The sequence below is a fragment of the Pongo abelii genome, chromosome 4 (assembly GCF_028885655.2).
Source record: "Pongo abelii isolate AG06213 chromosome 4, NHGRI_mPonAbe1-v2.0_pri, whole genome shotgun sequence".
NCBI lineage: Eukaryota > Metazoa > Chordata > Mammalia > Primates > Hominidae > Pongo > Pongo abelii.
This window is the reverse complement of record NC_071989.2, coordinates 170,602,669-170,627,419: the sequence shown is the minus strand read 5'-3', so window position 1 is coordinate 170,627,419 and position 24,751 is coordinate 170,602,669.

Below are 24,751 nucleotides of genomic sequence, written 5' to 3'. Positions count from 1 at the left end.
TGGACCCTGATGTGCAGAATCTTAAGTCAATTGCCCAAGGTCGCATTGCTGGTAAGTGTCAGAACCAATATTTGAAACCATTTTACATAATATATGAGTAAAAATTAAGTGTTTATTGTTGTAAGCTGTTGATATTTTGGAGTTGTTTGTTACCAAGACATATCTTTGTTTATTTTTTATTGGAGCTTTTAATATAATTATGCATCATGAACTTAAAGAGGAAGCTACAATACAAACATTTCCCCAGTGTATTTTATTTAACATATTTAACGTAACAATTGCTATGTATAGGCAGTATTTGATAAACTTTACAAGTAGTAACTTTAATTCTTCTGTCATTACTATGAGGTAAGTACTATTAATGTTTCCACATGACAGCTAAGGAAATGGAGGCACAGTGGATAAGCAACTTGTCCAAGGTCACATAGGTATTATGTGGCAGAACAAGGATTTTAAACTAGGGAACTTGAGTATGTACTCTTGACACCCATGTTATAATGCCTTACTTGTACTCGGTAACATATTCCATAAGTCATGGATCAATTACTTTTAGGATTCATGCGGCAATCTCTGAATGTTAGAAATATGGATCTCTTCAGCCGAGGAGGATCTCAGACAAAGTCACAGTCTCTGGAACATTATCATGAGTTATATAGATACCATTTAGACTCCCTATTTATTCTTTCCTTGAGTGAGGAGGATAGAGTATGTCTCTTATTATTCAAAATGAATCTTGACTATGACCTCCAGTCTGCCCAGTGTATTGGGTGTTGTGTAGTCAAAACATTTAGACGCCTAAATTTTGAATGAAAGCTATCGATATTTTGTTGGACTACAAGTGCAGTTTTAACTCTTGTTTCTGAAATTATTCCATTAACATTCAATAAATTTGTATGGCATTAAGATACAGAAATCAAATTTGCTTTTCCTAAGCTTTGTTACTTTGAAAGTTTAGCATTATTGGTTTGTTTTTAGAACATAATCTATTGGCAAATTTTGTGTATTAACAGTTTTACTATGACACACTGTGAATAGGAAAAATTTACATTTTTGTGATTCTGACCAAATAATTCAAAACTTTATGCAATTTATGAAAGGTAAAGGAAAGGACTATATATTACTGTGATTTAGCAAGACATGACATGTATTTTAAAAATAGTCTTAATTCTGATTTTTCTCCCACAGGGTCGTTCTATAGTTTTCATATACTTGATGGGAAATTGAGTTAGTATCATAGGATTGATGATAAAAAAGAAGCATTATTGGGATTCCATCCCATATTGCTTTCTACACCAAAACAAGTCTACAAAAAAGGGAAACATGTTTGCCGTCTATGAAACACCTTTCAACATCATTTCACATGGCTTTTCCTTAATGGGTACTTGTCAAATATCTCAGGAGAAAGAAGGCTAAGTGTGACTCTAAAAGTGTGAACATATTTTTAAAAGTTTTAAACCACAAGGAAAGATAGTTTCTCCAAAAATGATGATTACTGACTTTGCAGAAAAGCCAATGACAGTGGTATGGAACACTCTTAGACTCAGGGTTACTTACAGATTCAACCGTATCAGTTCTTTATTTTGAATCATATGAGCTTACCCATCCCACTCTACAACCCCACTGCAAATATACTTGCTGCCCTTTCTGGTATTATGATAAATAATTTCTACAGATACCTAAGTGCTATTTCTATACTTAGGTGTGAAACCAGCATCTTTAGATTGAGTTTGATTCTAGACCTAAGGGCATGACTGCCATCTGCTGAATTATTGCTTACGCTTCCTATATCTCTCCTAGATTAAAATTTAGGGACTTTGAAACCTGGAATAAGATCATAGGGTACTTTAGTATTCCATAAAACTCAAAGGTATGATAAATCACTGACATCTTTTCAGTTGTACCCTTAAGCTATTAAATGTCTTATTTAACAGTTGTTTCATTAAATTTTGAATTTTGTAGGGTATTTTTTACACAGTATTCTCAGACCATTTCTAAATAACTCTAAATTATATATAAGTAAACAATATACCAAGGAATCTTGTAAGAAATCACGTGTTTTAATTTTGTTGTTGTTTTGTCTGTTTTTAAGTCATGGTTGCTTTTTCAAATGATAGATACAACATATATTCAAAACCTAAAATAGTGAAAAGTTTACAATCCTAAAATATGGGCGGAAAATGTAATGATGATCTCACTTTTCAACTATGTCTGACATTAATATTTTCTGACTGTCTTTAATTTTTTTGTCAATAGAAAAATAAATAACTATCCACACAAAAAATCTCTTTTCCTTTTCATAAATGCTTTAAAATAATGAGCCCTTTTGGAAATACAGAACTGGTTTAGTAAACAAGGTGTTAATCTGGCTGTAAAGTTAACTCAATATCTCATAAACTAGATGAAATTATATTTGGGATTTGTAGCAATTTGACAATATATTTTATTTAACTAATGTTTTTATAATGTCTCTGAATTTTGAGCACACTATTAGAACTGCATTCTTTCAAAAATGTTAGTTACTATCATTCGAATGACAGATGCATAATTTTTCAAATATATGGATTTATTTGATTAAAAAGCGTTTCCATTTAATTTTTCTTTCAAATAGTATTTTCAATTCGGTTTCATAGATAAAGTCCAACCTCATGCCAAGGCAGATACAAATTATTGGGTATAAAACATTGTCTTCTTTTCTGTAAGCCTGTAATATTGTAGATGAGGCAAGATATATGTAGACAAAGCAGTAAAATAATATGAAATTGCTTAGATTCAGTGAAAAAATAAATAAGCAAAACACAAACTTGGTTGCTCCCTTTATCTGCAGCATTACATGCTGTGTATTGCTAAGACTAGGAATGAAAATTTTCTTGTATGGAGTCAGTGATAATCTCAAAAGAAGAGCCATTATTCACATAATTTGTAATTCTATGGCTCTGTATGTCACACTTGACTCCTACGTGGAAAAAAATTAGGAAAAGAAAATATAATCTTGCAATACAGATGTTGATTACTATTAAGGATCTGAAGCTGGATTTAAGACAAGTGGATGAGGCTGGGCGCCGTGGCTCACGCCTGTAATCCCAGCACTTTGGGAGGCCGAGGTGGGCAGATCACGAGGTCAGGAGATTGAGACCATTCTGGCTAACACGGTGAAAACCCGTCTCTACTAAAAAAAAAAAAAGCTGGGCGTGGTGGCATGTGCCTATAGTCCCAGATACTTGGGAGGCTGAGGCAGGAGAATTGCTTGAACTCGGGAGGCGGAGGTTGCAGTGAGCCTAGACTGCACCACTGCACTCCAGCCTGGGCAACAGAGGGAGACTCTGGCTCAAAAACAAAAAGACAAGCAGATGAAAATGCAGGAAGGATGCAGGTACGTTACAGTTAAGAACCCACTTACATGTACACCACTGCATATTCTGGGCCTACTGTCAGTGTAGGTGCTCAAAAATGTCTGCTGAATGAGTTAATGAGTGACGTTTGTAATTTATTTGAACACTAAAAAAATGGATATACAACATTCATGTATATTATTTGTATTGAGCTGATGAAATTTTACCCTAAAATGTCTGTGCCTAGAGAATATGAGTTCTTAATGCCTACAGACATAGCTAAAGGTCAACCCAAGAGTCAATGACTACTTATCTGAAGGTCTCAGAACTTGGATTTTTTTTTTATGTGAAAAGATGACTTAAATGCTGTTTCACACTACGGATGTTTTTTCCAGTTTTAAATAAATAGTTTTAAATGAAATAATTTTTCCCAAGAAAGCCATCACGAGGGGAGGAAGCGGGTGGGATGAATTCAGAAACTGAACCAAATTGAGGCCTCCTAATATATGTGCTAATATTTCCTGAGGAAAACCTTTCCAGCTCTAATTCTTTTTGTCACAGCAGACTTAAAGGATTTTTTTAAATTTAAAATTTATTATTACAATCTCTAAATAACTCAAATAATCCCCTTTGTTATTGCTACCACATGCTATTTCTGCTATGGTTGAATTATTTTTTAAGCATGAGAAGAAAAAAATACAAAATTATAATGTTAAGTTCATATAGTTAAGAAAAACTGCAGAAAATTTTCTTTTTAATAATTTTTCCCTGAAGTGGATTTTTTAATATTATTTTATCTAAAATTTTTCATACTACATATACTTCACCTTGCAATTTCCTTATGTTTGACCAGGATCATGTTAGTAATCAAGAGCTTCTTTTAAAAAAGATGACTTTTGTTGAAAAAAAGGAAAGCTAAATTCTGAATTGAAAATAATATCTAATAGTAAATAGTTGCTAATAAATGATGTCAGAATTCTGTACTGCATTTAACTATTCCTGTAACTTAGGGAATGGCATTTCCTCCCTCTGAACTTCAGTTTCCTGATCAGCAATTTTACTGAACTAGAAATGATCTATAAAATATTTTCTATCTTTTACATCCAATAGCCCTAACAGTTTACTTAAACCAATTAACCTTCCTGACTTTAAATCGCATCACATCAATTTTAGTTTTTGCCACTCTTTCCCACCCTCCAAACTTTAAGTCAGAACTAATTACTCCCACAGCACACTGATAACACCTCTCCAATAGCACTTATGGTCTCCTGCCTTATTTAGCAAGTTGTTTGCATCACAGCAGCTACTTATGACCACAGAGACTGTGTACTGTAGGCACAGTTTCATGAATTACCATGGAGAGAGCAACTCTATGAAAGATCCCTGTGGGAAGCTGGCTAAGTACAGTCACACACAGCCTGGATTTTCAAGTGGTTTTCTACCATAGAGTGTTAAGTTGCTGGAGGATAAAAGCACTCTTCTATTTATCTTGAAGATAACACAAAGGCTAGCAAAATGTTTTCTGCACAGTGGGCTTTCACTCAATATGTACATATGTACATGATAAATAATAAATGAGTGATAAGTGAAATGCATAATCTTTTATTTGGCAATTAATTCCTACTCGGATTTAAAGTGGCTAACAAACTCATGCATCAGGTTTGATTGCTGAAATAGATCATGTGTTTTTGAAAACAAGTTTTATGAATTTGTGCCCTCTTCCAGTAAATGCATGCAGTTAAACACAGATGGGAGGGAGGGTGAGAAAGGAAAGAAAAAAGAAAAGAAAAGAAAAAAAAAGAAAAGAAAAGAGAGAAAGGGAAAGAAAGAGAAAGAAACAAAAAGAAAGAAAGAAGAAAAAGAAAGAAAGAAAGAAAGAAAGAAAGAAAGTCATGAAATCTGAGACAGCAATGCTGTTGTTTTTCTCAGAATGTCATTTTTTGTTGTTTGATTTTCTCTTTCCTGTTTTAGACGTTTTTGGTGAAAGACTGACTGAAACTGGGTAATACTCTATTGTAATTTTCTTTCTATTCTTTTAAAGTGTAAAAAAAATTCCTTTGTTACTGGAAAAATATTTTGAAAGGAAGAATATCCTTTAAGCTAAAACACATCTTGCAGAAATGAAATTTTGAGACTTAGGGAGCTGATGCCCAAATCGATGATAAAGTATTCAGTTTAAAATTAATGCAGCCAACTTAATTTTAAAATAATTGCCTAAATCTGGAAATAGAATATTATTTATTCTATAAATAATAAAATAAAATAAATAAAATAAATCTAAGCTGAATATAGCTGTATTTATCTATTGATAAAAAAAATCTTGCACTAATAGCATTCACTCAACATATGTGTACATTTTCCTACTATGTGTAAGGCGGTGCTCTAGGTGCTAGTTAGTACCAGTGAAATAGCAGCCCCAAATCTCTGTTCTCATGGAGCTTTCATCTTAGTGGAAGGCAATCACACAAATGATATAAAAATTGAATTCCACGTTGTAAAGTGTTAAGTGATAGAAAGAAAAATAAAGCCAGATGGGGGAATAGAAAGTGCAGATAATAAGGTGAGGTTTTAAATAAAGTGATCACATCTAAGTCCTTCCTGAGAAGATGACATCTGAGCAACATCTTGGTGTAAGTGAGGAAAAAATTCCTGTGTGGGGCTTGGCGCAGTGGTTCATGCCTGTGGTTCCAGCACTTTGGGAGGCAGAGGCAGGCAGATAACTTGAAGTCTGGAGTTCAAGATCAACCTGGCCAACATGTCGAAACACCGTCTGTACCAAAAATACAAAAATTAGCCAGGCATGGTGGCTTGCACCTGTAATCCCAGCTACTCGGGAGGCTGAGGCACGAGAATCGCTTGAACCGGGGAGGCAGAGTTTGCAGTGAGCCAAGATCGCCAGTGTACCGTATCAGCCTGAGTGACAGAGCCAGACTCCGTCAAAAAAATAAAAAAAGTTTCACTGAAGTTTGAGGGATGTTCCAGGTGGAAGGAACAGCATGCAAAACGTTCTAATACATACACATTGAGGAATGAGAGACTCAGATTCTTTCAAATAAGGAATTAAAAAAAATTTCTCAAGATTCTCACACATTGCATAAATATGAATGAGGTATATGTCCCTCTATCTCCAAATTTTGTATTGGAATGTCACAGGAACAGAGAACATTTACTTTCTAATTACACCCATCAATTAAGCAACAAAGCTAGAATTAAGCCCACAGAACCTAGGTTAGAGACAAAGCCTTGTAAATCTGAATAGGACCAAAAAGTTTTTGGTTTTAAAATTCCCTCCATTCATATACATAAAATAAAATCTCACAGTATTTGACCTACATAGAAACCAACCACAGACATCAAATTTGATTCCATATTTTTTCCTTGACTCTGTTCCAAATGTAGTATCTCTGTTGAAAAATAAAGCAGATTGTCATGATGTTATCCCTATAATACAAGCAAACAAAAAATCCATTAAGTCTGAGTTGTCAAGATAACTTAGCCAAGTCCTTGCCTTCGTAGCTGTTATGCTCTCTATAAAACGAACAAACCTAGGTTTTTTTTGCTCCTGTATCTTCTCGTTATAACATCTGATAAAGAATGAACTATATATGTCTAATCCAGGTTAGTAAATATCCCTAAAGGGGCTCCAGGTTCCCGGATCACCCTGTTCTGTTAAGGTGAAATTTAGAGCCTCCTTACAAGCTCTCAGGGAAACCCCCTTTCTTGGTAATTTTGGACTGCATCCCCCTCTCACTTTTCCCTTAGTCCCTTCAGACTGTGATTCTTCAGGTAAGCATTGAAATCTACCCCTTGAAAAGGCATTCGCAATGAAATGATGAAGAGGTGCTTCAAATAGTATCTTTTCTAAGGATTTATATTTTTTAAAGAGGTCAAAGCTCAAAGAAGGAATTAAAATTTCTTGGATATTAAGGAACAGTTTCAGGAGAAGTTTGCAGGGCAGAGGCTTTGTTCTAGCCAGCTACGAGGCAAGCTAGCTTCACCACCTGACTATTATATTTTCTACCCTAGACTATTAACAAAAGCCAACTCTCTGGACAAAAGCAACACAAATTCACATATTTACAGTTAGACGGAAGGAACAAGTTCAAGAAGTCTATTGTATGGCATGGTGACTATAGTTAATACCAATATATTGTATTATTGAAAAATGCTAGGAGAATAGATGTGAAGTGTTCTCACCACAAAAGTGATTAACTGTGTGAGATATACATATGCTAATTAGCCAGATTTCATCATTCCACACTGTATATATACTTCAAAACATCATGTTGTTCATGTAACTACACACAATTTCATATGTCAATTTTAAAAATAAACGAATTTGAGGGGAAAAAAGGCAACACAATTTATTTCCCAATCCCATGATGTTTTGTTTCCCTTTTATCACAGACACCTAAAAAAAAGAATAAGGATATCAGAATCTCCTAGGAAAGACATGGATAAATATATTTGGACCAATCATATGATATAATAATATAAAAACATTTAAAATTAAACTTTACAATAACTTAGCAAGAGAAAATGTCCAAGATACAAGGATAAGTGAAGAACTGTGATATAATGTGGTATGTCTTTGTAAATACTTATGTATCTGGATATGAACAAATACATGGGAATGTACCAACAGATACAAACAGATGCATAAAGGAAATAAAACAAAATGTTATCTCCAGCAGTGGAATTATAGGTAATTTTTTGGGGTAATTCTTTATACTCTTCATTTTCCAAAATTACATAGTTCACAATTTTAATTTTCCAATTAAAGACAAAGATCTTTTGAAATGACATGTTTTGTTATCCACATCATTGCTTTGCTTTTGCCCTCAACAGAGAACAAAATGTGTGGGTTAAATAGGAGCATCCCTTAAATGCATAAATCCCTCAAAGGGGAACAGGAAAATTTTACTATTACATAGTTTCTTTCCAGCCTCTATGACATCAATCAGAGAGATGCTCAAGGAGTTGAGGTCAAGAAGCACGTGCTACTGTGCATAGATTCATCGCCAAGGGCATAATTCAAAGGACACTCAGCCTGGTGAACATGGCACACAGATGTCCTGTTTTCTTAGACTGTTTGCAACATTTAAATGCACTTGGCAGTCTAAGCACATAGTTTCTTTCTGAAGAAGCTTTACTGCTGAAGGTTATGTCGTGCTTTCCACTAAAACATAAATCCGTTGGCTGTTTGTTAAGCCTCCTGTACAATGAAATCAAAGCAATCGTCAATGGATATGGTTCACTGGAAAATGTAAACTGGCTTCCCCACCCCAAGAGAAATAGATTAAGCAACACCAGAGGTATTGCACGTGCTCTCTACAGACAACATCTCACTTTGTAGAGAAAAATTTTACTGCGATGCTTCCCATTGCACCTGCCAACTCCCTCTCTTATACTGAAAACATAAATTCCCATTACACATAGAAGAATGAGTCATGTCTCTAAAGTGCCCAGAATATGTTTGTAATAATTGATATTTCACCCTCCGGTGCCAGGGCTGCATGGATGGAGTGCTTTATATTGAAGGCTCAGGAATGTGCTTCTGTCCCTTTGGTATTCTGCCCAGACGAAGCATGCCCACAATCAGCACAGTCTAATGCAATCCAAACACTTAAGAGGAGGCATCCTACAAAACACAGGAGTGCCAGAGGCTTGCATAATGTATCCAAGATATCAAAATTTTCTTTAGAGAAATGAAAATATAATACAGCAAACACCTATTTAGGGGGAGAACAAAACCCTCAGTTTTTCTAAGGAAGTCAAGTATGTATTAATAGGGGTTGCCTGGCATGGAATTTAGATTCTAAAGCTTATCACACCTGTAAACTTCCTTTGTTTAAATCAATTATTAACATTTATTATTATAAATTGCTTCTGCTTTTTACCCAAGCTATCTCCATGACTATATTTTAAAACAGAAATAGGTTTGATTACTCATTTTTTAAATAAAATACTTCCATATAGCCTTTCCATTATCTTTGGCAAAACAATTGTAAAATAGACATATTTTCATTTGGGTAGTTTAGCATGATTAATCATATCGCCTTCGTGACAAAAGAGAATGAAGGAGAGATATGAAAGTAAAAATGAAAGAACGACTCTTAAATAATATGAAGGCTGGTATGTTAAAAAATCAAGTGTTGGCCAGGCGCGGTGGCTCACACCTGTAATCCCAACACTTTGGGAGGCCGAGGTGGGTGTTTCATGAGGTCAGGAGATCGGGTGCATCCTGGCTAACACGGAGAAACCCCGTCTCTACTGAAAATACAAAAAATAGCCGGGCATTGTGGCAGGTGCCTGTAGTCCCAGCTACTCGGGAGGCCGAGGCGGGAGAATCACTTGAACCCAGGAGGCGGAGGTTGCAGTGAGCCAAGATCATGCCATTGCACTACAGTCTGGGTGACACAGCAAGACTTTGTTTCAAAAAAAAAAAAGAAAGAAAGAAAAATCAAGCATCTTTCAAATACTGGGAGTTTATTAGGGATTAATACTTTTATAATCACGTGACTGTCTTCTATTATTTTATGAATCTAATTTTATTATTGTGAATAATTTTATTTAGTGATTTAACCTTTTATTGGATATTCTTGACTTCAAAAAATAAAGTATATGCATTTAAGAACATAAATTAATATCTACTTTTGGGTAATTATAAAAACTCACAGTTGGTGACCAATTAGTTATTGTACATTATTGTTTAACTAATTATTTGAAAAATGGCTAGCATTTTTCTACTACCTATGCTTTCTTATCTTACCTATTACTTCTTATCCTCACGCCTTCACACCAGAATAGTTTTGCCAAATCTGGGAAAGAATAATCGATGGAAGCCATACTCTAATATAGCATCAATTGAAAATCAAAATGCCTATATTTCATCCTTTACAAGTATCTCCATTTGTTATGCTTGGAAAGTGAGAAAGCATTCAACTGACAAAGGAAGTGAACAAAAATGAGATCAAGAATAAACATGACTTAATTAAAATCATAATGAGGTATCATCTTACCCCAGTCAGAATGTCTCTTATTAAAAAAAAAAAAAGAAAACAAAAACAGATGCTGGCGAGGATGCAGAGAATGGAGAAATCTTACACACTGTTGGCTGGAATGTAAAGTAGTACAACATTTATGGAAAACAGCATGAAGATTTCTCAAAGAACTAAAAAAACTACCCTTTGATCCAACAATCTACTAATGGGTATATATATACATATATATATATACACACACACACACACACACACACACAATGAAATACTGTTCAGCCATAAAACAATAAAATCACATCTTCTACAGCAACATGAATGGAACTGGAAGTCATTATCTTAAGTGAAACAAATCATACACAGAAAGAGAAATACTGCAAGTTCTTACATAAGTGGGAACGAAATATTGTGTACATGTGAACATAGAGAGTGGAATGTCGGGCAATGGATACTTGAAAGGATGAGGGGGTGGATGATGAGAAATTACGTTATTTGTACAATGTATGTTATTTGAGTGTTGAATACCCTAAAGGTCGTGACATTATCACTACGTATCTATGCATTCAACAAAATTATGCTTGTCTTCATAAATTTACACAATATTTTTAAAAATAAAAAATACATATGACTTGTTATGTGTTTATTATGGTTCTTTCTCTCATAGTGAAACATACTTTATTTCTACCACCAAGAGTCTTTCCAGTTTTCTAATTGCAAGAACTTGCCTCCTCACAAGTGTTTTCAAATAGTGCCATGTAGAAGTAAAACTATTTGAGAATGGGGTTATTTATCTGAAACATAGTTGAAACCACTTTCTTGAGTTCTGCTTTCAAGATCAATCCCTACCCAGGTTCTAGTATTAATGCTGTCTCTGGTGAATGTTAGTATAGTATATCACACATGTCCCTCAACACCAAGAGGTCTCTGCTGCCAGCTCTCATCTCACTTAATACTTGTCCCATTCTCAATGAGTCTTCCGAGGTTACTTGTCTATGCCTGAGTACATACTCAATTAATTTACCAATCAAGACATGTATGCCATGCTATGCAATCTAATTCTTTAATTTCTAGCCTCTGAGAGAGGGCATTGCCCAGTACACAATGCTAAACTGGGAAGCACAACTACTAGAAAAATAGAGACATGTTATCAGAGGTAGGATGGGCATTAATTTGTAATCATGGAAGATGATTTGAAACACTATGGCTTATATTTTATGCCAAAAAAGTGTCCCCTATGAGAGGCTGAATATTGCAATGGGAGAATTTGAGAACCAGTGTCATATGATGTTAGGACTGGTTTTATCCACCATGAATTTCAAGGATTAGATGCTTAATTATTAATATTTTCAAAACCACTATGAGACACCATCTTACACTAGTCAAAACGGCTATGATTAAAAAGTCAAAGAACAGCAGATGCTGGTGAGGCTGTGGAGAAAAGGGACACACTGTGGGTAGGAATATAAGTTAGTTCAGCCACTGTGGAAAGCAATTTGGAGATTTTTCAAAGGACTAAGAACAGAGCTACCATCCCACCCAGCAATGCCACTACTGGGTATATACTCAAAGCAAAGTAGATTGTCATATTAAAGAGATATGTGCATTCATTTGTTCATTGCCATGCTATTCACAATGGCAAACATATGGAATCAACCTAGGGGCCCGTCAGTGGTGGACTGGATAAAGAAAATGTGATACATATACTCCACAGAATACTATGCATCCATAAAGAGAGAATGAAATCATTTCCTTTGCAGCAACATGGATGGAGCTGGAGGCCATAATCCTGAGACAATTAACAGAGGAACAGAAAAACAAATACTGCATGTTCTCACTCACAGTAGCACAACATTGAGCATGCACAGACATAAACATGAGAACAATAGACACCATGGTCTATTAGAGGAAGGAAGGGAGAGAGACAAGGGTAAAAAAACAACCTATTGGATACTATGCCCACTACCTGAGTGCAGTATACCCAGGTAAAATAAAAACAAACAAAACCTGTCTCCCTTTTATCTAAAATAAAAGTTGATAATAAAAAGATTTGGGGAAGGATATAAAATATCTTGACAAATAATTACCTTTTTGCATTTTGCACCATTGACCCTTATGAAATAGCAATGCTATTGACACTAGACCAGCAGTGCAAACCACTATAGGAACTTCCATTCCGTAGAATTCAACCAGAAGTCTGGTTTTTACTTAAGTCTATATTTCATAAAATTTGATGCATAAAGCTAGTATTACATGAAAAATTACTCCTTCTATAAGTAATTTAAAATTTTAATGGTATTTATTTTGAATTACTCTAACTACCATAACTGATGATAGCTTTGGGCTTTTACCTTCATTTATTTACTCTTTCATTCATTTTCTTTATTCACTGTACAAATATTGGTTAAGCACTTACATGTGTCAGATTTTTGCTAGTCACTGGTTACATAAAAATGACAAAGTAAGTGAAGTTTCTACCCTCAGAATCCTACCAGTCTAGTGGCAGAAACAGACATTAATCAAATAATCACAGAAATATATGGTTGAAAATTTTTCTGAGTCGTATGAATACTAATAATTAACATTTACTGAGGACTTGTTCTGTGCCAGAAACTGGTATAAATACTTGAACAGTATTAACTCATTTAACCCTTACCGTCACCCTATGAAAGTATTCTACAGTATTATACAATCTTACAAGCAAAGTCATTGAGGCTAGGGGAGATTGAATAATGTGGTCTAAGAATGCGAAGTACCAAGTGGCAGAGTGGACATTGACTATAGGAAGTTGAACTTTACAGCCTATCTAATAGTACCATGTCATCTTTCCTTGCATGTTAAAACAAAACATGCTATGACACTGCATTAGTCAGCTTTCACTACAGTATGCTGAATTAACAAACATACTCAATATTTTAGTGGCTTATAATAATAAAGTCTTATTTGTTTATTGCTCATGTTAATGTCCTGTGCAGGTCCAGCTGCAATTCTGCTCCATGTCTTTTTCTTGCTGGATCCAGGCTAAAAGAGCATCTCCTACCTTAGCTATCCCACCCTTAAAGGTTTATGTATATGACATCATCGCTTCCACTAGCATTTTATTGTACAAAGGCAGGCTCAAGGTAAAACTGGGCAACGATGGAGTAGGAAATATATTCCACCCATAGGAAAAGACGCCACAGAGGTGTCCTACCTGAATGATCCCAAAAAGCACGTCATATTTTAAGCAAATAAAACAGTATGCTTCAGAATAGACATATGAAAGGGGTCCCTGACCTGGCCTGGGAGTCAATGAAAGCCTGAGGTAGCATTGTCTCAGTAGAGTTTTCAGGGATAATATTTAGTTAACTAAAAACTGTGATCCACAGAAAACATACCGTGTAGTAGAAACAGCAGGTACAAACGTCATGTGATACAAGTGAGCCTGGTCTTGGAGAATTGAAAGGAATCACCTGAAATAAAGACAGAGAAAGGGAGACTGTCCTGAGACAAATCTACAGAAGTCAGCAGGGGCAAGATTATTCAGACCCTTGTAGGCCTCTTTAAGAATTTGGATATTTTTCCTAATGGAGAGCCACTAAATAATTTTAAGCAAAGGGAGTATGATAATCACGCCTTGGTAATTTTGGCTGTTTTACAAAAAAAAAGAAAAAATCATTCTAAGTAAGATTCTCTAACTTAGATATCTCCCCAGCCTCCCAGATCCTCTTAATAGTATTGTTTTATGGTTTTGGAAGAGAAAATTTAGTTATATTTTCTATTGAGTTACCCCTAGCAGAGTTCACTATCAGAACCACCCAAATACAGTGATTCAGAGCAGAGGCAGTAACTTCCTCCCTCTCTCTCACAAGGAACACTTTCTACCCTGTCCTCTTTAGCTAAGGCTCAGGTTTCCCCACACAGCAATCCTATACTCCCCTCTCACCTTCTGATGGGATTAAAAGAGAGCCAACAGAGACATGGCAAGTCTGTGCTGAGACCCTTTTCCCTAGATAGTAAGGAATGGAGCTCAGCAAGGTAAGGAATTGATGTAAAGAGTTGCAGCAATTTGGGATTGGGAATATGTGCAAATTACTCTAAGTGGAGAGTTCCATTTGGAAAAGGTGCAGCATCTACTTCAGATATTTTCAGCAGAAATAAATGCCACCACTTTTTTGTCATAGCTAACATCATTACACTCTGATGTAAACTCAGGTCTTCCTTTGACATCCCATGTAGAATTGTGCCAACTCCAAAAAGGTGGACACCATATCCTAGCTAGGATTTCTGCCACTGATAATGTAGAGCAGTCTTCTCAATCGTTACCTTCAACTTCCAGATGTTGGTCAATTAAGAGAAAACAAACAAACAAAAGAAAAAGCACCCACATGTTTCACTAATCCAATACCCGGAAAAGCTATTAGTTTATACTTACATCTGCTATGGAAAGCTGTATTTGTTAGGGTAATGCCGTTTCTGTAAGTGCTAAGCATCCAAATTCCAAATTCCACTCCATATTAAGTGATCACAAGTGGTCCAGTGTGGCAGATCACCATCCAAATGGTCATTGGGAAACCATCATCATTTCAACTTTTGTGCCTATTATTCTCTGGAGTCCTCTCAGTCAACTACTAGAGGAGGAAAAGGCACGGAAGAATTCACAATGGAAGGATTTTACGGAGCAGGTATGGAAGGGGTGCATATCAGCTTTGGCTCACAATCCACATCCAGTGAGGTACAACCCAGCCATATGGTCAAACCAAAATAATAGAACCACTGGGAAATACAGTATAACAGTGAGTACAGGAAATAGAAGAAATTGACTTGGAGAACAACAGCTAACCAGTGTTTACTATTTCATTGTCTCTATTAAATCTTAAAATTGAGGGATAAATTAGTAAATTTTATGTTGCATACACATTGTCAAAATAAAAAAATGTTGTTGGAATAGGATCTTTAGATACAACAAATTTCTGGATCATTAAAATTTACTAAAAAGGATCCTCTGGGTTGTCCCAGCTCTTATTGTTGAAAATGAAACTCAATTAGTCCATTTTCCTGACTTATTCAGTACAACATGGTTTGTAATTTCTGGCATCGAGATTGATAGTTCAGTGGCTGATTAAACCTTTCACTCATCAAAGAAAGAAATAATCATTATCTAGTATTGAAATGGTGAAGATGTAAAATATCTAATTCTGAGAATTTATAATAGATTATATGCTGATACCTGGACAAAACCTGCAATTGTGTAACATAAGTAAAAATGATTGCCAATATTTTAAAAATCAGAATTAGTTATTTTATTATAATTGCATATTAAGCAATCATTTACTTGAGAATATTACAAATTTTAGGTAGTTAGATTCAGTTACTCAAAATTTCAACTTTCCCACTTTCTTACCACAATACTGACAATCAACCTTACATTGGATCTTCTTCTCTGAACTATGATCCCAAATACTTTTCCTTAAGAATCACTTAAAGTTATACTAATTGTTAGTGGTTCATGGTTTTTCTCAATGTCTATGTATGTATGAATGTATGTATGAATCTATGTATGTATGTATGTATATATCTACCTATCTATCTATCTATCTATCTATCTATCTATCTATCTATCTATGTATCTATCTATCTATCTACCTACCTACCTACCTAACTATCTATCTGTCTATCAATCAAGACAGGGTCTCACTCTGTTGCCCAGGTTGCAGTGCTAAGGCCCAATCTTGGCTCACTGCATCCTTGACTTCCTGGGTTCAGGCTATCCTCCCACTTCAGCCTCCTGAGTTCCTGGGACTACAGGCATGCACCACCACGCCAGACTAATTTTTGAGTTTTTTGTAGAGACGGGATTTCGCCATGTTGCCCAGGCGCATTCAAACTCCTGGGCTCAAGCAATCTACCCACCATGGCCTTCCAAAATATTGGGAGTACAGGTATGAGCCACCACGCCCAGCCCATTTATTTATTTTTCCAACAGCTATTTACTAAGTACCTATTATGTTCAGGCACCATATCAGACAATGGAAAAATAGAGATAAACAAATGAGTAAACCCTTGACATTGTGAAGTTTATATTCTATATGACCAAATAATATTACACAAGAAAAAAACATACAGTTAATTAACAAATGTGTAAGATTTGTTACAAAGAGCACAGCCTGGAGTAACGTTTTAGAATTAGGGAAACAGCCACGGTCTATGTGGTCAGTAGTAGTTAATTGTAAGAAGGAAAGTGGATTGAACAAAGCATTTTAGGCATGGCTGCTACAAAGACTCTAGTAAGGAAAATGAGAACATTGAAAAACATGATAAGGAAGAGGCAAAAGAGACAGAATAGTCCTGGGGAAGTAGATATGGCCAAATTAAGCATGGGCTTAAAAAACTAAAGGATTTTAGACTTGTTCCTGAAAACGGTGTGGAGCCGGACACAAGTTATAATTTGAAAAAAATGACATTGGTTGTTCTTTATCTAATACACAGAAGGATATCAGCCAGGAAGCTGTTACTTTACAAAATTAAATGCTGAAATTTCACTAGCAAAGACGGAAAGAAGAAAAGTGTGGAGAGAAAAGGAAGAGGGTAGTAAATTTATGATTATAGAAAATAATATAGGAAGCAGATATAGAAAAGCAGAGGAAACACGGGAATGATTACAATATAAAGGTCTCTGCCTGCTTCACCTCTCCTCTGTTTAACCCTTGACTGTTATCTTTTCTCCAGTGCTAATTTGCTTTTAGAAACCAGCTATTTGGCTTTTACCTTTTCATTTCTTCTCCTGTTCCCTGTTATAATACACAAATGAATAACTCAGTTTTCCATGGATCTAAGTTCTCCAATCTAGTGCTCCCAAAAGTCACTTACTCAATCCACTTTATTATGTCCAGCATGTACCAGAAATTGTGCTAAGTCATGGAGATAAGTAATGAAAAAGATAGACAGGATTTCTCCACTCACAGATTTTATATTCTAATAGGTCTCCAAGAGGCATGCTGTACTAGGATAATGTTTATCCAACGGAGTGTTATGCTTTTCTACATTTTATTCTTGGCCACACTCATGGAATTTGAAATGTACAAAGTATACATGGATAAGATTCACCAAATGGGGCTGGCCACGGTGGCTCACGTCTGTAATCTCAGCACTTTGTGAGGCTGAGGTGGGCAGATCACAAGGTCAGGAATTCAAGACCAGCCTGACCAATATGGTGAAACCCCATCTTTAATAAAAATACAAAAATTAGCCGGGCATGGCAGCATGCACCTGTACTCCCAGCTACTCGGGAGGCTGAGGTAGGAGAATTGCTTGAACCTGGGAGGTGGAGGTTGTGGTGAGCCTAGATCGCACCAGTGCACTCCAGCCTGGCAACAGAGCAAGACTCTGTCTCAAAAAAAAAAAAAAAAAAAAAAAGAAAAAAAAAAAAAGATTCACCAAATGCTTTGGGCATGTTGACTGTGGTGGCAAGTTGCAGGGGTTTGTATGCTTGAACTGGTCAGAAAGAAAATTCATTTTATCAACCAGAAATACCATATAAAACTACTAAATCTTAACTTGAGGGAATTTTGACAACATATAACTGCCATTTTGAATAAAAATTCACTCTCACTTTGTAATCTTGGGTTAAAGCATTGAGTTGCCAGACTCATCTATTTCTCATCACTATTTAACTTATTTCCTCTATCTTCAAACTCTTCACCCTCAGAAGCATTCTCAATCTATATTTTCAGTCCACAATGAAGTTTCTTACGTCTATTGTAGTCTTCATCTCAACATCAAATTCTTGAGACAGTAGTCTATGTTTCCACTATCTAAATACCACTATTCTCTAGTTCATCTAGTGCAATCTGACTTATTCTTCCTCAAAAGCTAATGTAAATGGTTCAGGTCAGCAAGGGTTCATAATTACAAAGTCTACTGGGCAATTTTAGTCCTGATATTTTATTTTCAATTCTCCAAATGAAAAAAAATTGTCAGTGCTGAGTATATTTTAAGCTGTCATGGTGGGGCATTGGAAATTTTTTTTTGTCTGAGTTTCTCTTTTTTTTTAATTTTTTAATTTTTTTTAATTTTATTATTACTATGCTTTAAGTTTTAGGGTACATGTGCACAATGTGCAGGTTTGTTACATATGTATACATGTGCCATGCTGGTGTGCTGCACCCATTAACTCATCATTTAGCATTAGGTGTATCTCCTAATGCTATCCCTCCCCCCTCCCCCAACCCCTAGCAATAATTGCACTTTGGATAAACTTCATTGGCTATGACACTGCCCTGTGCAAAGCTTAGCTCTCATTTGACTGGTTCTCTCTGCTGTGTTTGACAAAGTTGATCACTTCCTATTTTTGAGCTTCTGAAACACTAATTCTCTTCCTTAGTGACACTGCTCTGATATTTTAGAAATATTGATTCTGTCTCTTTAATAGCTCCTTTGTCCTGTAAGAAAATTTTTAAGACATTTATTCTTGTCAGTGTTCCATTTCGTATCTTATATTCTTTCCTTTTATACTCTCTCCAGTTGATATTTTTGAGTATAATTTATATTCTATGTATTTGGTTTTGACTTTCAAATTTCTTATCTACTTTATTTTTTATTTAAACATATGTACATATTTTGGGGGTATATGTGATAATTTAATATATTCGTAGAACTCGTAAGTATCAAATCAGTGTAGTTTAGATATCTATTACCTTCAATATGCCTTTCTTTATGCTAGAAACACTCAAATTATTCTCTTCTACCTATTTCAAAATATATGACAGATTATTGTAAACTATAGTCATCCTACTGATCTGTCAAACATTAGGTGATTTTCTTCTCAAATTGACTCTGAAATTTTTTTCACCAGTTTCAACTTCCCCACAAGCGTTCCAAATTTATACACACACCATATCTTTTGATCACTGAAAACTTAATAAAGTTCAAACTGCCCCCGGATGGCTCTGTATTATGTTCACAGATTCACCATCTACTAGTAAACCCATTGAAAAAGACTCAGCTCTCCATTCTCTAGCATCCACATCTAATTGGTCGATAAGCATCATTGATTTTATCTCCTGAATATCGCCGTCTCTTCACTGCTTTCAAGGGACTCAGCATTATCAGCACCTCTTCATCTTTCCCTAGATAGTTCCAACAACCTCTAATTTGCCTCTGCCTTCAGTGTCTTGTTCTTTCTCTCACAGTAAATTCCAAGCTATTTGACATAGAGACACTTTACTATCTGGCCAAATCTATCTCTTCTTTCTCTTCTCCAGCCATGGGCTTACTCAGTTACTGTTTGCTTTCTAATAAGAGTTTCTCTATTAATACTTAGAGTAATGTCATTTTCTCTAGGAAGACGCTCTTGCTTGTCTCTAGTGGCAGTTACTCATTTCTTCCTTTCAACACCCATAGCTCTGTGTGTATTCTTCTTTTATGTGACTTTTTGCAATGCAATGGTTTTTTTTCCTGTCTATTTCCTACCTTGTAATTTGGAGATGTGGAAAAACATTTTATTCATATTTGCATCCCCACTACCTTAGCACTGCCTAGGGTTAGCATGCATATCTAATATTTGAGATTGAAAAATATAAACAAATTAATTAATTAATTAAAATTATTAGGATTGTATTGACGGTCTGGGGTCTAACACATTCCATGATACAAATTTTAAGACAATTTTGATTATGTAGTTAGCCTACATAAGTTACAAATTATAAAAGTAAATTTGAAAGCAACTTCAAAATAATAAACATATTCTCAATGAAGTCTAGACTTCAGTATTGCAAGCACTATCAATGCCTTCTTTTACTATTTAGAAATTCCTTCTTTGTACTTTATAGAAATAGTCTAGTTACTACATAAGGTCATTAGCCTCATGCTAGGGATAATTACTGGAGATGAAATAATAGCATCTTTCACTGTTGCCAAAAGTAAATACAAACTTTTATAAAAGCATTTTGACAATATATTTTGATGGTCTTTAAAAAGGTCATGAAAGTTTATTCAAAAATGTATTTCTAGGAATCTATCCTAAGAATCTAATGAGAGTGCATAGAAATATTAAGGTAAAATGATATTTACTACTTTGTTATTGTGTCTACAAGTCTGATGGTAGGAGATTTGCAGGTAAGTATATAAAGACGGGATGCATTCATAAGAGAGACCATTATACAGTCATTTAAACTGATGTTTTCTGAGGGAGTAAGTAATATAAATAAGCAACCAGAAAAAGAGAGATCTATAAAAATAAGCAAAGTGTGAACCAACATCTCTTTTTAAAAATTTTATATGCTATTGGAATTAATAAACAAAATCAGACTGGAAGAAAATATACAAGTACTTATAATGAAATATAGAGATAAACATATATTGATTTTATAATTTGAACAAATAGCCAATAAGGAAATGTTTGCACCGTATCTATTTTGTGCCTGTTCACTTTCCCGTGAACTCTTCAGAAAGGCTGTCAGTTTACAGCCCTGCTGAAAGGTTAGTATGTTACATGACTCTGAGCCATACATTGCCCTAGATGTAGCCTACAGAGGGTGGCTGGCTACTTACTGCTTGAACAGAAAATAGAAGCTTAGTAAAAAAGATATTTTAGTTTGCATTTTAAAAATAGGATATTGAAGGTGTTGATCAGTGAAACTTTGGAACAAAGCACAATTACTATATTTTAAAAAGAGGCAGCCGGGTGCAGTGGCTCATGCCTGTAATCCCAGAACTTTAGGAGGCCGAAGCGGGTGGATCGCTTGAGCTCAGGAGTTCAAGATCAGCTTGAGCAACATGGCAAAACCCTGTCTCCACAAAAAATACAAACAGTAGCTGGGCTTGGTGACACACGCCTGTAATCCCAACTACTTGGGAGGCTGAGGCAGGAGAATTGCTTGAACCCGGGAGGCAGAGGCTACAGTGAGCCAAGATCACGACACTGCACTCCAGCCTGGGTGACAGAGTGAGACCCTGTCTCAAATAAATTGATAAAGAAAGAGGCAAAAGAACACAAGGAGGGAGAAGGACTCTCTAGCCATGATATATTCAGAATATGAAGAAGCCGAATTAGTAATTTATCAGTGTGAGAGAGGATGACTTGGCATGAGTAGTAGGGCTAGAGAGAGAACTGGCTCTGTTTCTATGATTCCCAGACGAATAGTGGTCTCTGTAACTCAATCCCCTTGAAATACACCTCTTATTATAGCAAATTCTCTCCTATTTATTTGAGATTACTTAAGTATTTCACTATTCCTTGCAACCAAATAACCCTAAGTAAAATAAGTAATAGTTCATATAGGTAGGATACAGGAGTATGAACATTTAAATTTAAACATTTAGTGAGTCCTTGTTTCTATTAATTTTAACTGTTATTAATTTTTAACTGTTATTAATTTCACTTGTTACATAGAACTTTTGCCCTTCCTTATAGAGCACTTAGAATTTGATCTTGATATACAACTATTTTTATTCTGTCACCCCCAGGAAAAGACAAGGTCAATGCCGTTCTTCACTGCTCTTGATTTCATTCCTTTATTTATTCAGTCAATAAATATTCATTGAGGGACTACTGTTTTCCAGGGCCAAACACGGTGCTAGACTCTGGGGATACAATAATCGACAAGACAGTCATTGTCCTTGATCACATGAGACTTACAGTCCATTGAAGGGAAGTAAATTCCAGGCATTGACATTAGATAAGGGATAAATTAAATGTTGTTCACTTAGTTGGGAAAGTTAGATACTTAATTAGTTCAAAGTTGGTTTCATAATATTTTATCTAAAATGAATTCCTAGGAAGAAATTCTGTCTCAATTAGATCTTTTTCTCCTTTTTCAGAGGCAAGGTCTCACTTTGCTCCTCAGGCTGGGCTGGCCTCCAGGGATGCTCCTACCTCAGCCTCCCAAATAGCTAGGACCGCAGGTGTGTGCTGCTATGACTGGCTTCAGCTGGATCTTTATGCCTTTTGAATAAAGCATTTCGCCACACTCATTTTCCTTTTTTTCACTGCCAATGAATTTTTGTTTTGCTGTACATGAGAACCAGAGAAATATGGTGTCTGAAACTTTGTCAACAACTGTTTACAGTATGCATTTTAAGATCACAGGACCAGGCACACATTGCTGTTCCTTACAGTAGTTTCATATAAATGTTTACAAGATGTAGATAACCTAGGATTGTATTTTACATTTGGTTTTAGTATGGCAATGAGTGTCATTTTAAAAATTTTTACTTGAGCATCTTCCAAATTTTGAGAAGTTTTTAACTCAAGCATCCTTCAAATTTAAGAGAAAGGCTTGATAAATATAAAAAGTGATGCACATCTCTAGGAGATTGGTTAGATATTGTGGTATATTTGAACTATAGCCTACTATAAAACAATTAAAAATAATAAGGTAGAGTTGTATACAATGGCACAAAAGGTGTTCAAGATATGTTATCATGTTTATATATAGAGAGAGACACAGGAAAAGAGAAAGAACTATTTATTTGTATGCGTGTAGTAAACATGATAAATTGTCTACTTATCATCCGTACCTTTCTTTCTCCTTCCTGATCATCCAAATTGTCTTGAGGAATTCACATTTCTTCATGTATCACATGCCTCGGTAGAAAGTAGTCTCACCCAAAATTCTCCAAACCCATCTTCCTTGACAATGATTGGTTCAGGAAAGTGCCCCAATATAGGCCTATGTGTTATAAAAAGAAGTTTCTTGGGGATCTTCTAGGAAAGTTCTTTCCCTTCTGGGATAGTTTATTAAGGCAACCCTCTCTTTCTCAGGATGTTGCTGTATGGGACTGTAAGAGAGAGAACTGCTGAAACCATCCTGCTAATAGCTCAATTCACAGGGGAGGCAGAGCTTAACAGAAAATCACGAGGAGACGTAGTCCAAGGCACCGAATTAGTTTATCCTCGAAGCCTGCTTTTATCTAAACTTTTAGATAAAATGAGCTGATGAGTTTTCTTAGTGTACAAGTTGGCTTCTTTAATATATTTAGCTTGTTGCAGCCAAAGTCTTTCTGAGGATTTGTATGTGGATATATATGTATGGCCACATCAATTCATTAAAGGAAGATTGGAAAAATACACCCGAATTAAGAAAGAAAACATGGGAAAAGTGGGATTGGGATAAAATAAGAGAGTTCTTTACTTTTTATTCAATATACTTCTTTCTGAACATTTAGTAGAGATATATTGCTTTGTGTTTAAATGTAAAAAAATGGAAGTACTAGAAAAAAGTTTTTTCAGTAGTATACCCTTTCGCTATTTCCTTAGAAAACTACATTGTCATATCTTAATTTCTAGCAAAATCACTGGTGAACCCACCAGAGACTTCATTGATAAATACTTTATTAAGAAGTTTTAAAACTTATCAGCATAGTGTATTGGAAAAGAAACACCAGTTGTCAGGAGACTTGCCTCAGGTAAAGCATAGAGCAATTCTGGACTTCATTCCCATCATTGGTAGAGATACAAGACTGAATCCAAACATTTATTCTACTGAAACCCCAGCCTTCTCTGGATTTTGCGACTCTAACTTATATCCAAAGATAAAAGACTTTATGTTGAATACTAGTTAAAAGCAAGGAAAAAGACTAGATGAATTGCTAATGTTTATGAACTGCTGTATCTTGTGGCAGCTGAAAAATGACTAGTTAAAGCACCTCTATCTAATCACCTTTGCTTCACTAATTCCTTTCTTCTCAGGTTAATGTCTCACAATTGCCATTAAAATAGACTGTTCAAAAGGAACTGAATGGTTTGACCATTAATTTATTTTTCTATTGTTTTGTATTTTCATCTCTATAATGATATTTTCTTTCATCAGCTCAAAAGTATGTTCACTTTATTCCTAAACCTTAACCCATCTTTTTCCTATTTTATTCCAAAGTCTTGAATAAAAGAAAGAGTCATGGAATTGACAAATTTAACCCTGTGGTAATCAATAAACAGTTACATTCTTATCATGTTTTTACTCAGGATAATAAGTTCAGTCAAAAATATTAATAAACAAACCAACATATTCCAATTATATTTTATCCTCATATGTCATTTTGTCATACACAAATAAATGCACTTGCAGTTGGTTAATTATCAAATAATTTCAGACTATAATGTAATTAACTTCTTTCTTGGCCATTTATTCTTAATTTATATACAAATAATTGTTGCTAACTATTTCTTACAAGATAGTATTTTATAATCTTCAAATGTCTGTTTGATATACATTTTCTTAGAAATTAAAAATTATCTAAAACATGTTCCAGAGAAATATAGTCTCCAATGTACAGATGACGAATTGAGAGTCTTAAGATGTTAATTATTTTTCCTAATTAGTTACCTAATTATATGGCCAGTCAGCCCCAGATTCTATAATAAAACGAGATTCACTCAGTACTCTGGTTTATTTTCCCTCACTTTGGCCTTATAATTCCTAAAGGGCTATTCAATTTATTTTCTGG